General features: G+C 47.7%; 1 protein-coding gene across 1 annotated transcript in view; it reads right to left on the minus strand.

Annotated features, from left to right (window-relative positions):
* The window catches only part of LOC147021218 (uncharacterized), a 93,320-nt gene extending 83,576 nt beyond the window's left edge, over positions 1 to 9,744 (minus strand). The window contains exon 1 of the mRNA XM_085893701.1: positions 9,142 to 9,744. The gene's annotated coding sequence lies outside the window, so the exon portion shown is untranslated. The remainder of the gene's footprint in view (positions 1 to 9,141) is intronic.
* Between the last annotated feature and the right edge of the window lie 5,609 nt (positions 9,745 to 15,353).

Below are 15,353 nucleotides of genomic sequence, written 5' to 3' on the forward strand. Positions count from 1 at the left end.
AAAAGGGTGCAAAATGCCGGCGGAAAAATAATAATAATAATGCGTAATAATAAACAGAAGAAAAACAATAGGGTACCCTGTACTGACAGGGTACCCTAATAATAGACTAATGCTGTCGATCTGTCCCATCCTGAATCACAGAAACACTTCTTGGAGAGAAAAAAAACTCGTAAAAGTTGTTTCAAATTAATCCAAACCTGCAGGAGAACTACAATTTATTTCCAAGCAGATAACAAATTTTACCCATGGTGGTGTATAAGGCAAAACACCGCTTCTTCAAATGCTCATGATTTTTGATTTGTCTTGAAAGAAATATGCCACGATATCTTTGCTGTTAAATATGATTATTTTGGAATTTTTCACTTAATATCTGTTAGTACAATAAAATGCTGGTTCATCCATTAGTTTGTGTGCGACATTACTTGCACCTGTGAAAGACACGATGAGACCACCATATTGGTCAGGTCAAAGGGGTCCACAGGGTATAAGATGGTCTTCAAAGAAAAAATTGCAGCAAAAGCACACTTGGTAAACCAAGCCCAGCATGCCAAGTCTGAACATCAAATTGTTGTGGGACAGGGTTCGGTAGGGTAGGGTCGTCTCCACTAGGGGAAGCAGTAGGGTCATCTCCACCGAACATTCCGGAATTGAAGTCGTGACTTTTGGATAAGTCCGAAAGGTCACGGGTCCCTTAGCGGACCGTGGTCGCCAATATTTTGATGGCGTGTGGTAGGGTTAATTGCCTAATTTCAATATACCTCAGTACCCACGTCGTCAAGTTACCAGGAAAGTTACACCCTTGACAGACTTCGTCGAACCGGGTCGCTCCAGCCATGTTCACTACATATGGTTACATGCAATTACGATGGTTGATATTCACCACGATGGTTACAAAGGCTCTTTGTAACGGAGCGCAATCACGAGAGTCCGTCCATCTAAACAACAACTTACGGAACACGGCCTCCCGAATTCCCAATATGCACCATGCTGGGCCAATAGAGAAATGACAGGCAACAAACTGGAACATTTAACAATTGAGTGGGTTTATTTGTAATGGGGGTGATAATCGGGAAGGGAGACAAAGAACAGAGTTACAAACGAATATGAGAAATGCAGTTTACAAAAAACAGGCACTTAACCATTTCCACTTACATATGGGGCTCACGGACACACACACGCACGCAATGGACCCTGTGGGGTCTTTATGCAGTCCCTCAGACCATGAAGGAAAGGTGAGCTGGGGGCTTGACGGGTACCTCTCCGCCTCGTGCGGTCACACCGGCCTCCAACCCAACACGGTGGGTCTCAGACCGACAACCCGAAGTCCACGGGCCCACGACCCTGGCTGCTTGATCACCACCACCACAAGGAGCCACCGCAAAGGAGCGCAGACCATGACCAAGACCAAGCCAATTTCCACGATGACTTCCATACTCTGGTCTTGCCAACCACTCTACTCTTCTTGCCAGGTCCAAGGGACTTCTTCCCCTGCCACTCGCCTCCTGATTGGACGAGGGGTTCCCGGGCAACCAGTAGCCTCCCCTCATTGGTCGGGCCAAACACTATCTGGCTAATGCGGAGCCGGGCCCGATGTGATGAGCTTCCTGATTGGGCAAGGGGTGGAGTCGGAGCTGAGGCGATGAGTGAAGAACGAAGGAGATTTGTTGGCGTTGTGTGGCTTCAAGATATAAAAAAACCTGACTATAAAAGAAACCCGTGGTGCACACAAGTCATTTGCATTAGACTTCCCAAATTAGGGGATGGGGCCCCAACTATAAACACATACTTATTGAGATAACTGAGCTATGGGGACTGCTGTCTGTCTGTCTGTGCAAAAGGCTTCCAAATCCGCAACAATATCATATCTCTCATTTGAGGTGAGGTTTCAGGAACATACTCAAAGCAGGATTAAGATCATTGAAATCGTGCCAGCATGGCAGTTACAGAGGGGATGGCTGAAAAGGAAAGAAGAAAAAAACAACTTGGTTTTGTTTCACCTTCCCAAATTATCTGCAAACACTCCCAAAGGTTGGCAGGAAGCAGACTTAAAGCTTGTTGCAGAATTGATAGAGAGGATCAAAGGAAGAAGGAATATACATCAACGAAGAAAAAAAGTCCTCTGAAGCCTGGTGTTGGCTTAATGGTTAAGGTGGCTGGCTTAAGATCTTAGGGTCTTCGGTTCTTGAGTTTGAGCCATCAAGTTTTGAGTCTGTCAGCCATCAAGCTCACACCAGGTGGGGTCATCCTTTCAGCCAATCATCCTTCCAGGAATGGCAAAATGAGTACCATAGCACTGGTAATAGAGGGCACTGCATCAGCAGCACAGACGCACCCCCAGAAAATGATGCAACCAGCAGCCACAGGCTGTACATGATAACTCTCGTGCTTGGTTGGACAGCCAGTTCAAGGAAGAGTCTGGGTCATTCCATTTCCTAATATAATGATGGAGCTCACTTTGCTCTTGGGGCTTTCAACACTCAAGAAATTGTTTTATACCCTTCCCACAGATAGATGCCTCCTCACAATTTTATCTCGGAGTTCTACGGACAGTTCCTTGGACTTCATGGTGGAGTTTCTGCTCTGACATGCACTGTCAACTGTGGGACTTCATAAAGAAAGGGGTGTTTCTTTCAAACTGTGAGACCACATAAAGAAAGGGGTGTTTCTTTCAAACTGTGAGACCACATAAAGAAAGGGGTGTTTCTTTCTAAATTATGTCCAATCAATTGAATTGGCCACAGGTAGACTCCAATCAAGTTATAGAGACATCTCAAGGATGATCAAAGGAAACTGGATGCACCCGAGGTCAATTTGGAGTGCCTCAGGAGAGGGGTTGAATAATGATTGACTCAAGACATTTCAACTTTTCATTTTGAATTAATTCGTTTAAATTTCAAAAACATGTTTTCACATTGTCATGATGGGGAATTCTGCAGGGATCGGTGACAAAAAATTTTAGATTTAACCCATATTAAATTCAGGTTAACAATAAAACGTGACAAAAGTCTATGGGTGTGAATACAGTTCCGGGCCCGGGTCGGCCGCCAACCGACCGCTCTGACGGAGCCGGAAGTCGAGTCCACCCGACCGATTGCCCGGAATATAGATCGCCGCCCAGATAACTCCGAGCGACGGGTCCTTGTACAAGAACCGAAATACGCCAATCGGCAAATCACGTGGGGTAGGGTCAATTGCCAATCTTCAATGTACCTAAATACCAACGTGATCCAACTACAGGGGTATTCCATCCTCGATGGAACTCGTACGGAACAAACCGGAGGCGAGCCTGTCCAGTGCGCGATTCCGAGCGGCTTAATCGCCGAGAACCGTCGGTCCAAATGTCCCCTTTTACGGCAAACCAACGGCTTTCTAACTCTCAACACATGAAATGCTCAGTCAATGAAAGAATCGACGCGACGACATGAAAACATTTAGCAATTGGGGTATTTATTCATAATAGCGGGGGAACTAGGGAAGCACGTAAGAGCAGAACTATTCCGACTTTACGAAATGCGATGCAAACATTTACAGCACATGAAGCACTTTACAATTTCCTACTTATTAGACGGGCCCACGGACATACATACGCACACACACACACCCAAGAAATGGTGGCAGAGGCCTTTAATAACGAGCTCCAGCTCAGAGGATAGGTGAGCTGAAACCCAGAACCTATCTCGAAACTCTCCACCTCGTGTGGAGAAGTTGTTCGGACCCGGGCTCCAGCGAGAGCGAGCTGGATCCAATCGCCGTGAGCCGCGATCCTTCCCAAGCTCCCGCGAATCCTCCTGTGCTTCTCAACACGTGTTGGTGAGACGAGGCGCCGATCCTTCCCGAGCTCCTACGCTTGTCAACACATGCTGGTGAGACGAGGCACCGATCCTTCCCGTCGATGCGTCGCTTCCCCGAGGAACCACCTCCAAGAAGAGGTCGATGAGTCTCACCAAGCCGGGAACCAAAATGAATAACAAAGAGCTCCATAGACAAAGAAGAAGAAGAAGAAGCCACCACTCGCAGGTCGAGCCAAGCGACCAGCTCAACTCTCTTCCAAACAAAGCAGCTCAAAGCAAAAAGCTCTCGCGAGCTAAGCAGAAGCCGAAGCTCACTGAACCACCAAAGCAAAAAGACTCCAAAAAGCCTCCTCCTGAACCAGGCCTCAGCCGAAGCTCACCGAGCCAACCGAAGCAAAAAGCTTGCGAAGGCCTCAACCCTAACCCAAGCTAAACAGGAACCGAAGGTCTGCTGAACGACTACTCTCTGCCGAAGCAAAATGCTTAATACTCAAGAACAAAGAAAGGATCTCGTCCTTATCCTTCTCCGCCCTTCCCCCGCTCTCGGCGTGACTCATGACTCATGCCCTCGTGCTCCATCCCCCGCTCAACCACGAGTGGGAGGGAGTTGTCGACATCATGAATCACGGCACAGCAGGGTTCTTCTTCCTCTTCACAGAAGAGGGGGGGAGGGACGTCTCCATTGTTTCGCTTTGTAACTATTAGATCGATCGGCAGCGCATCTAATCGATTTCTAAACATTTAAGCAATGGAAGGTGAGCTATCTAGGGAACAAGCACTTATCGACATAGCTGACAAAGGAACCTGTATGTTGTGTGCAATCGAATTCCAAATTTTTTTTATTTTTTATTTTTTTGTTTTGTATACCTTGGTCGAGGCTCGTATGAGAGTTAACACACAACTCACAGCAAGGAGGCATGAGACAAGAGGGGCGGGAGTGGAAGGGACAAAACAGTGGGGAACAGACACATTAGGTGAACTGTGGAAGGGAGAGGGATGGGGATGGGACGGGGAACATGGCAAAGAGAAGATGGACATTTCAGGGACTTTCAGGAAGGAAAGCAGGAGAAATGAAGGAAGTGGGCTTGGGTGGATTATCAGGGGTAGAAAAGATCGAGGATTTGGATGGGGGAAGATAAGAGGTGGTGGTGAACAGCTGTTTTGAAAGCCTGGAGGGAAGAATGGGAAAGAATAGAGTGAGGAAGTTTATTCCAAAGGCGGGAAAAAAGAGGAATGAAAGAGTGAAGATGAGCAGTGATTCGTGATTTTGATAGTTTTACCAGAAGGGGGTTGTTGGCGGACCTTGAGCGCCCTGTGGAAATGTGGTGGGGACAAATCGCAGAGAGAGCAGGGGGGGCAAGGCTGGAGAGGAGTCGGTAGAAGACAGAAAGACCACCGACCAACCTGCGGTGATTGAGTGAGAGGCCCAAAGACTCAGCTTCATTGCGGGAGATGCCGATGATCTTAAATGCCCTGGTTTCGACAGCGTGAAGCCGAGAAAGGTGGGAGGCAGGAGCACAAGCCCAGAGGGGAGAGCAGTCCACATGTGTGAGAGAGAAAGATGAAGCATTATAAGATCGTTTTTGTAGTTAAAAATAATGTATGAGAGAGTTCAACAGATTAGGTCATGGAAGTGTTAAAAAAAATAAAAATAAAAAAAAAATAAATAAAAAAAAAAAAAATCGAGGAAGAAGACGAGGAGGAGGTTAAGAGGAAGAAGAAGAAGCAGATTCGGGAGAAGGTGAGCGTGTTGTTGTTGTTGGGTATATATATATATATATATATATATATATATATATATATATATATATATATATATATATATATATATATATATATATATATATATATATATATATATATATATAAAAATTCGTAACAATACTTTCTGAAGGCACTGTAGAGAGGTCAAATTGTTTCCAAAACAAGATCACTCCAAATGGCTTGATATAAAACCCCTCCAACACTTCAGCATGACATTCCCAACTCCACGAATGACTATAACCACTTCTTCTTCCTCTTGCATATGGCAGCTCAGCTGCCAGGGTAGCTATCACTTCTTGGAAGCGTGACTGTAGCTGATGCAGTGCACCTCCACCAGTACACACTGGTACTCATTTCGCCGACCTTGGAAGGATGACAGGCTTAGTCAACCTCCTGGTGTATTAATTCAGCGACCAACGGGGCTTGAACTCAGGACCCTAGGATCCCAAGCCAACACCCCAACCACCAAGCCAACACCAGGCTCACTACAACTACTGCACAAATCCAATCCATCCATCCAACCATGTGGACCACACTCTGTGCAGAGCATTGGTGCTGCCTAAGCAGTCTCTTTGGCTATTGGGCACAATCCTGGAAGGGTCGACGACTACAATGGTCCAAATATATCCACCCTTTTTTGGACACGGCCATGGTACAAGTTTAGACAAGTCTTTCACGAAATGGCTGGCCAAGCTGGACAATCAACTGAAGGCGATCAAGGAATAATTTGTAAAGGTACAATCCAAGACAACTGGAAGCCGTAATCGCTGCCAAAGGAATTTTGACAAAGTATTGACTCAGGGAGCAGAATACCTTATGTAAATGAGATATTAGTCTTTAATTTTGAATGAATTTGTAAAAATTTCTACAAACATGTTTTCAGTTTGTCATTTTGTCATTATGGGGTATTTTTTGTGTGACAAAAAATTAAATTTGATCAATAATTTCAGGCTATAACACAACAAAATGTGAAAAAGTCAAGGGGTCTGAATACTTTCTGAAGGCACTGGATGGTCATGAACTGCTTTAACTCAATCTCCCAAAGATTGATGTTATCACTTCCTCTGTACATGCAGAGTGTGATCAACACCTGGCAGGCTTTATCACTGCGTCGTGAGACCAGTTCCTTCATCGCCGCAATGTTTGACAGCAAGCTCTCCACTTTGTCAGAAGAAAAGGACACAGAGTCCAGGGACAGTTGGGTGTTACTGGGTAAAGTGGGTTCAGAAAGCTATGGGTTTTGGACACAAGATTTTGATGCAAACATCGAGTTTAGGCATTCAGCTTTTTCACGTGTGGTGGTAGCAGTGTGGCCATTTGAGATAAGGGTGGGGATGGAGGGGGGGACATACAACAGAAACAGATTTGATTAGATGCCACCAAGATTTGGAGGAGGAAGAGAGGTTCGAGAGTTCAGAATTGAGATTAGAAAGATGTTGTTTTCTGTCTCTCCTGAGGGTAGATACACACTTGTACCTAGCTTTACGGAAGGAACTGAGATTCCCCTCAGTTGGGTTAGCTTTCCATGAGGCAAAGGAAAGTTGTTTCAGGACATCTTCCTTACCACAAGCTTCAGTGAACCATGGGTGGGAGGAAGGGTAGGCCAACTGAAGACGAGAGAGGATAAATCTGTGCCTGACAGAGAACAAGTTTCTTTGAGAGAATTCCCAGGACGAGGTGATGTTGGAGAAAGTAGTGACGGGAGACAAGTATGGAAGTTTCATGGCTGCTTGGAAACCCTGCCAGTCAGCCTGAGTGAAATGTAACTCGACGGCACTGAGGTGGTTCTCCAATAACAGCCAGAGAGTGGTGCACTTTGACAAGCACGTGGTCAAAAGGACCGATTGGAGGGGAGGAAGAACAGCAGATATTTTCAGGGAAATTTGTCAAAATCAGATCCAGAAGAGATGGAGTACCGTTTGGTTGAGATTCAGCTCAACCTTAACATTCAACCCCAACATTCAACCCTAACAGCTTTGGGTCGGGAAGTTGACCGATTGAGTCAGTCCCAATGAGTCGCAGAAGTCTTTTGCTGAAGTGCCATGGCAGGTGAGAGAGGTACCCACACCAAGCCAACTGGCATGATGACAATTGAAGTCACCAAATATGAGGAAAAGAGAATTCGGATGAGAGGATGGAAGTTGGTCCATATTTTCGGATAGTGAGGTGCAAATGGAGTCATGATTGTTTGGTGGATGGTACAGTGCACATATAAACATGAGGTGGAGTGGAGGGGAAGCTGTAGCCAGAGGTATCCCTGGGGGTGTGGGGGAGTGAGGCCAGTGCATGGAGAGTGAGGAATATAATCTTTGATGAAGAGAGCAACTCCTCCACCAGGGCGAGGCTCAGGTCCCGCACACTGGATGACAAAGTAACAGGGAGAGATACGAGGGAGTCAGAGACGTCTTTCGGGAGGAAAATTTCTGTTAGGCAGTGGCAACCTTTGTGGAAATATCTGTCAGGTTTGAGTGAAGGCTCCGGATATTGGAGGTTCACACTGTTAATGAAGAGGGAGGGGAAGAGGCTTTGGGTACAGGGAATGGGGAGGTTAGGACAAGGGGGGAGGGGCGGGAGGTAAGGAGTTATTGAAAGTGTGGGGGATTGCAGAAGAGTTCGGGGAGGGGGCTGGATGAGGAGGAGAAAAGGCTCTGTGGTGCTGGGTTGAGGTGCAGTGGGGAGTTATAAGAGAGGGGGCAGAATAAAGTTGAGAATTTGAGGAGGTGGAGCGATGAGATGGAGGTGAGAGAGTGGTGAATGGAGGGAGAAGGGTGAAGGGGGGGGGGGAGTTTTTGAAAAACGTGAGGGAAGCTTGGAGGGGAAAGAGTGTGATGGTTGTTTTGAGAGGGAGGAGTGAGAGAGGTGAATTGGTACTGAAGTTGAAGCAAAACCCACAATGGTTGATGGAAAGAGAACACTCCAAACAAATTGGTTTTATTTAATTTTCCGTTCAGAGATTCGACCAAAGACATTTCTTGAGGGAAGTAATAAAGGGGAATTAAGGGAATGGAGAGAAGAAACGCGGCAACACAAGGTTTTTTTCGGCAAGGTCTGAGGGAAAGGTCGAATTGAGAGAAGTCTGTTGGAATAGAGTCGTGAAGTATGATCGTCATGGGAACCACACGTGTGGAAGAGGAAGATGAAGCATTTTTCGAGATAGTTTTCATTATCATTATTAATATTATTATTTTGATAAAGATTACATCAGATGAGGTAAAGGAAAAGTTGAAGAAAACATCGTGAGGTGAATTCGGATCGGTAAACGAAGGGGGTGGAAACAGATCACGTGGTTTCGTGAGAATCACGTGGTTCTGGGAGGTGGATATCTCATTTGATTTACAAGTCAATTATAAAAGGTTTCTGGTAGTTTTGCAGTTAAAAGCAAGAATGAGGTTTAATGATGATGTGATATAAAACGATGTGGTGAATAAAACAAAACGAGTTAAAAACACCTCATTAAATAAAACAAACATTCAATAAAAACTCCTTCAACTTACCTTCATTACCATCATGTGACAGAATATTATTTTATATTTAAATTAACGGTTCACAGATCTTTCTTAGTGTTAAATAAGAAATCCGAAAATACCTCTTCCAGTGAGTTCCGCCCGGACCACGAGGACCTGTGTTCAAGTTCCGGTACAAGGTTCACGGGAAATCAACCCGGAAGTTCTTCTTCTTATGTTTATTATTATTTTTTAACCCACAAGCTCCACACACGACACGCTCCTGAACGTGGTCAAAATCATTTATTTAATTAAGAAATTGAAATGTATTTCCCACAATCCTTCAGGAATTTTAGTGCCAGCTCACAGAGTTGAGGGTGTTCTTGTTCATCATAACCCGGAAGTTCTTCCTCGTTCTCCCAATAAAGTCTCATCATTCTTCTTTTTCTCTGTAATAATCACTTTTATTGACATTTTAATCACTGATTTCCACCATCGGTATCGTTTACCCGATTCAAAGTTGTGTATTTTACCTGTTGGATTACGTTCCGGTTTACCTGCGGGGTTTGGTTGTTTAACACACACACATACATAAGTCTCCTCATACGTGTGTGTGTGTGTGTGTGTGTGTGTGTGTGTGTGTGTGTGTGTGTGTGTGTGTGTGTGTGTGTGTGTGTGTGTGTGTGTGTGTGTGTGTGTGTGTGTGTGTGTGTGTGTGTGTGTGTGTGTGTGTGTGTGTGTGTCTGTCTGTCTGTCTGTCTAGGTTCGTACGGGTTTTTAAAACCCATAAAAGTCCAACATTTCTGCCTTGTACAATTTAAGTACTTAAATGTCCTTAAATTTCAGGAAAATGTTCAAAAGTAAATAAAAATCAGATTTTCTTGTTATTTGGTGAAGGGTGTTTCATTTTCCTCGCACTTGTATTGTAAACAAGGACAAATGTGTCCAAGAGCCACGTCCTAAAAGGTTTTGTCTTCACCAGATGAAGAACAACAAGAGGAAGAAGGAAAAAAACAAAAAAAAAAAAACAACTTCTGATATTTCGTCACGTGCCTTGATTAAGCCAATAGCGAGACCCGTCATAATGTATTTACGTATTTACGAAATAAATGGTGTATTTACGAAATTACAATACATTCAATGGAATAATCTTTAAATAGTAACGTGAACTTTTCGAAATTTTAAAGTAAATGTCCGAATATCTATGTATAATTCCAGCAGTGTGTGTGTCTGTGTCTGTGTCTGTGTCTGTGTCTGTGTCTGTGTCTGTGTCTGTGTCTGTGTCTGTGTCTGTGTCTGTGCCTGTGACCGCTGTTTCCGAACAACCACTGGTCCGATCTCATTGAAACTTGCCAGCTTTTTTGCTGGGGACCTGAGTATGTGCCTTTTCAAGATTTGATATTAATCGGACAAGTGCTTCCCAAGTTATGGCCATTTATTTACCAACCAATGACAGGACACGTGCTGCGTAGGCGTGGCCGATACGCCATTTAGTTACCAATCACAGGACACGTTGCTGCGTGGGTGTGGCTGCGTAGGCCGGTGCACGACCGGCCGACGAAGACGACACGTGCTGTGCTGGTTACGATGGGGATCGATCATTGCCTTATTTACCATGGGGTAGGAGTGCTCATGGCAAATGGCAGCGAATGTCATGGCAAGCAAAGACAGGGAGGTAAACTTGATTTTAAAAAACTCTGTGTGTAAGTATCACAGCAATTGTTACTTCAATGCAAGCGATAATTCGTGGAATGATGTGAACATTCCGTACGGACACGCACTACTTTTGGATAGTGATGACTTACTGCATCTAATAATTTCTCTTTCTTATCCGCATTTATAGATAAACACAAAGTTTGAAAGTGTTTTTTTTTTGCATGTACGGCCACGCACATATGGGCACGCGAGAGCGAAGGAACGGCCTGTGTAGTTGTTTCTGGCACGCGGTTTGAAAGTTTTTTTTATTTTTTTTTGTATGTACGGCCACGCACATATGGGCACGCCCGTATGGCCATGCACGTATGGCCATGCACGTACGGCCACGCGAGAGCGAAGGAACAGCCTGTGTGGTTGTTCCTGGCGAGCGGTTTTAAAATATATTGTTGCGAATTCGCGCCCGCCGGCGTGCGAGCAGCCACGTAACTCGAATCGCGGCACGTCGCCCACTGCACGGACAATTCTGTCGTGACCTTCTTGGACTAACGCCGGGAACTAGTCACGGGTGGGCCTTTCGGCCTCACCACGATCGTGCCAATCGGCCCCCCGCGTGGGATAGGGTTGTTCGCCAAATTCGACCTACCTAAGTACCCACACGGAGGGTAGACCGGGCGATCGCACCTCACCGCAGGTCGACTCCGGACACGGGCCACTTAAGCGACCCGTTCCGTACTATTGGGATAACCGAGCGGTGTTAACGTCGGCCTCGACGGTTCCGATTAATTATCGGGCGCATTAAGCCCACTACCAACCCTTTACGTGAAGCAAGATGGAGATTCAATTAAAGAAAAGACGAAGCGAAACGGGAAAAACAGTTCAACATGAGGCACATTTATTCCGCGGCACACGGAAAGCACACATATACAATTACAACAATTATGCACCAAAAGCAGATGTTACAAAAGAAACACAACAATGCAGATCTACTACCGACTACGCGAGCACACGGCAACACTTACACAGTTTTACTTTACAGACGGCGCCGACAACACATTTACTCAAAAGCAAAAGAAAAGGGCCACCCTCAAAGAAAAGGGGGCAGACGGGGCCTGTGGGCCGCGAGACCGGGTGGATCCTACCCGTGTCTTGTGATGAGCCGCAAATGTGGAGGCGGTGCCCCGACTCCGCGCTCCTTCGCAGGTTTCGTTGGCACTGCTTGGAGTGGGGTGGGAACGGGGCCCCCTTTTCGCACTATCTCAGTGCGGGGGGGAATTGTTGATGCTCTGGGGAAAGAGGATAGCTGGCTTGCTTGGGTCCTGCGACGAGCGACTCCACTGCGACCTCGTCGCCGACCACCGTCTTCCTTGCCTCGGACCCGAGATATCCGGTCCCTTCCGCAATTCTCCTCAGCCGACTGCCTCGACCCCTCCTCCAACCCTTCTCCAACTCAAACTCCAACTCCTCTCCAACTCCGACTGCCTCCAACCGCGTCCGACCCAAAACTGCTTGACTTGACTGAGCCCGACTCGACCTTCCTGACTCCAACTCACTGCCTGCAACCTTCTTTCCAACTCGAAGCTCTCCTCCAACTCACTCGACCGATAAACTGAAACTGAATTCGCCCCGCGCTCGGCGTTTTATAGTGGTGTAGGAGATCCCATATGCAAATTTCTGGATCAGAACGAGCTCGGGGGTGGAGCCACGCTCGCCCATTGGACGGAGAAAAAGGGGCGTGAATCTCCCCTGATCCTTGAATTTGCATATATCGATTCTACTCCGACGCACCTGGAGGTGGGGCCAAATCACCCCGCGCTTGCTGATTGGATGGATCAGAAGTGGGCGTGTATCATTCCTGATCCGACTTCTCCTCGGAAAGGCCGCACTTTGTACCCGCGGCTCTGCGCACACCCTGTACAAGTCCAGGACAGCCTGACGCTCGGTGCCCACAAGCGGTGCGGGAATGGCTGCAGAAGGAGAGGCGAAGGTGGTGGAGGGTCTAAAGTGGCGGTCCATGGCCATGGCGACGTTTGGAATGGCGGTGATCCGATGTTTGCGGGAGCGAGTTGTGAAGGTAAAGGTCGTGGCTGTTGGCGTTGTTGTTGTTGTGAAGCGGCGTTGCGGTTGGTGGTTGTTGTGTGATGGCGGTTGAGACGTGGTTGGTTCAAAATAAAGATAGAACAGAAAAACGGCTATCTTAAAGGGTCGCAGCCTGAATGAATCACATTTATTCCCTCTAAACAATGGGTTTGGGGCTAACTACACATGTACTTACAGAGATATCTCACCTACGGGACCTGAATGGTGGTTTGCGAATTTCCTCAACCACAACACTATCCCCTCCCCTTTTTACAGACTCGTCCTGAGTCGTCAAATTTTCGTGTGCCATCATGTGTAGTTCTCCCCTAGTATGTTTTACCTACGGATCCCTGAGTGCGGATCCCTGAGTGCGACATTCATGGTATTCGTGTCCCCAAAATAAATAACCTGAGGGCTGAGTAACTAACTAAACAAACCCACTCACACAGACGACTTAAATAAAATTGCCGGTGCTAAGACAGACATGCCGGGGGCGCACTCATATGTACAGTACATCTTAACCTTAACTTACAAATTTTACACTAAACCATGGCCCAGGATCAATGGACTCTGCAAAAAGAAAGCAGTTAGCAGGGAGCCAGGCTGCTCACATGCAGTCTCTGGCTCATGCAATGCAGGTGACAGGGAACATGGCCGGCTGCTCACACACAGTCCAAGGCCTTCCCTTTTGAAATGAACCCAGTGAACCACAACGGTGCATGGGCTGCACAAACGCAGTCTCCGTGCCAGCTCAAGTGGCACACGCAATGAACACAACGGATGGATGGATGAATGGATGGACGCAAACACGGTGCACGGGCCGCCACTGCAGGCCCGTGTTGTAGCTGCCAACAGGGCAGTTCTCGCAGCTTGCAAACTGTTGCTTTCTGATCCTGGCGCACATGGCAATGAACAGGGGGAGGGGGCAAAGCAAAAATTGAACGGGCTTGGTGAACATGGGCCATGGGCATAGCATGGCAAAGGTGAGCAGGCAACCACAGCCTGCAGAACAAGGCCATTGCAGGCAAACACAGCCTGCAGAACAAGGCCGCTGCAGGCAAACACAGCCGGCGGACGAACTGGCTGGCACAGGCTTTGAAGCACAGCAGCTGCAGATGATCCGGCCGGCACAGGCCTTGCAGCATAGCAGCTGCAGACAATCCAGCCGGCACCGGCCTTGCAGCAAAACAACAGCTGTCGATGAAGTGGGCCGGCCTTTGCCCTGCAGTGGAGGTTGGTGGAGGGAGTGCAGTGGTGCTGGCCACTCGGAAGGCGGGCTTGGACCTACCCTACGGTCTCCCTCCCACTTATCGCCTTTGCCTGTCACTGTCCATACCCACTCCCTTAATTTGTCCAAAACCAATTTAGCCCCAACTAATTTTTTTTTGTTTTATTTATTTTTACTTCCCCACTATAAATCGTCCCCGAAACCCCCTTTATCGTCCTTGTTCGGCTAACCTATCCTGTCACCCAGCCTACTCCCAACCCCTACGTTCCCTTCCTGGAGGGGAACAAGGGAGAGCTAGCGTCCTGGGCCGAGGCCCAACGAAGCCTCAAGATAGCCTCCCCAGACTTCAGCGATCTAACACAAAGTGGGTCCAGCGGCCCACAACGAGAGTGAGGGGATGGATGGTGCGGAGGGGTACACTTCCTAATCTACCCTAACCATTTTACTGTTAAACTACCCCGGGGCTTTCAACAAGCGCCTCTCGCTTAAACTATTGGTTCTATAAACCCAGATTCCCGTCGCCTGTGTTGGTGTCCTCACAATTTCGGGCCTTGCCCCCCAATTTTCTCTCCGTGCCCTCACACGGTCTCATGACTGGGACGCGTGGCTCCTCTTGGCAGGCACTACCCTCTGCCGATTCTCCAGCTATGGCACCCCCGGGCACTACACTGCCTCCGAGCCTACCAGCTCCCTAAACACAGGGAAGTGCCCCCCCATGGCACCTCCCCTGAAGCGCACACGTGGCAGGCTGGCTTCCCGGGCCCCTTTCCGAGGGTTACCCGTGCCCACAACACTGCCCACGCGGCTAACGCCACCCCAGGTCCCCGCACCAAGCGGGCGCATCCGTGCCCACTAGGCTATCCCGGCCCCGCATGGGCCCTTGGCCTACCACGGCCGACTAGCCTGGTGCCCGGGGTACCCACTCAGCGATACTCACCTTTCGCAGCCACGCTCCCAGCCCGTCAACAGGGCTCCTGCACCCCTCCAAATGGGTATCGAACCTACTTCCCCACCAACAACAAAACGACCTCCATTTTTCAATTTAACTAACCTCCTAACTCACTCTACACTGACCCCGGGGTCCCTTGGGCGGGAGTCACTCCTCCCCCCAATCACTCATCGCAACATGCATTCCCCATTCGCTCCATTCACACAGACCCGCTGGCCTCACTCACTCACCAAGCACATGCTTCCACTTCACTCACCAACTCTTCAACACACACACCGCTGAATTCTGCCATCCTTCTATCTGCATCCCCTAACTAACTCGTGCTCGCACGTCGTCCCTTAAACTATAGCACGTTCCATTTAACACTACGTCGCTAAACTACGTCCCCGCTACACATCCAAAGGCTGTCACTGTTTCTAAATCATCAAAAAATAATTTCCCCACCT

Source organism: Eptatretus burgeri, chromosome 8 (genome assembly GCF_056783735.1).
Source record: "Eptatretus burgeri isolate ZD-2024b chromosome 8, Ebu_testis_v1, whole genome shotgun sequence".
NCBI lineage: Eukaryota > Metazoa > Chordata > Myxini > Myxiniformes > Myxinidae > Eptatretus > Eptatretus burgeri.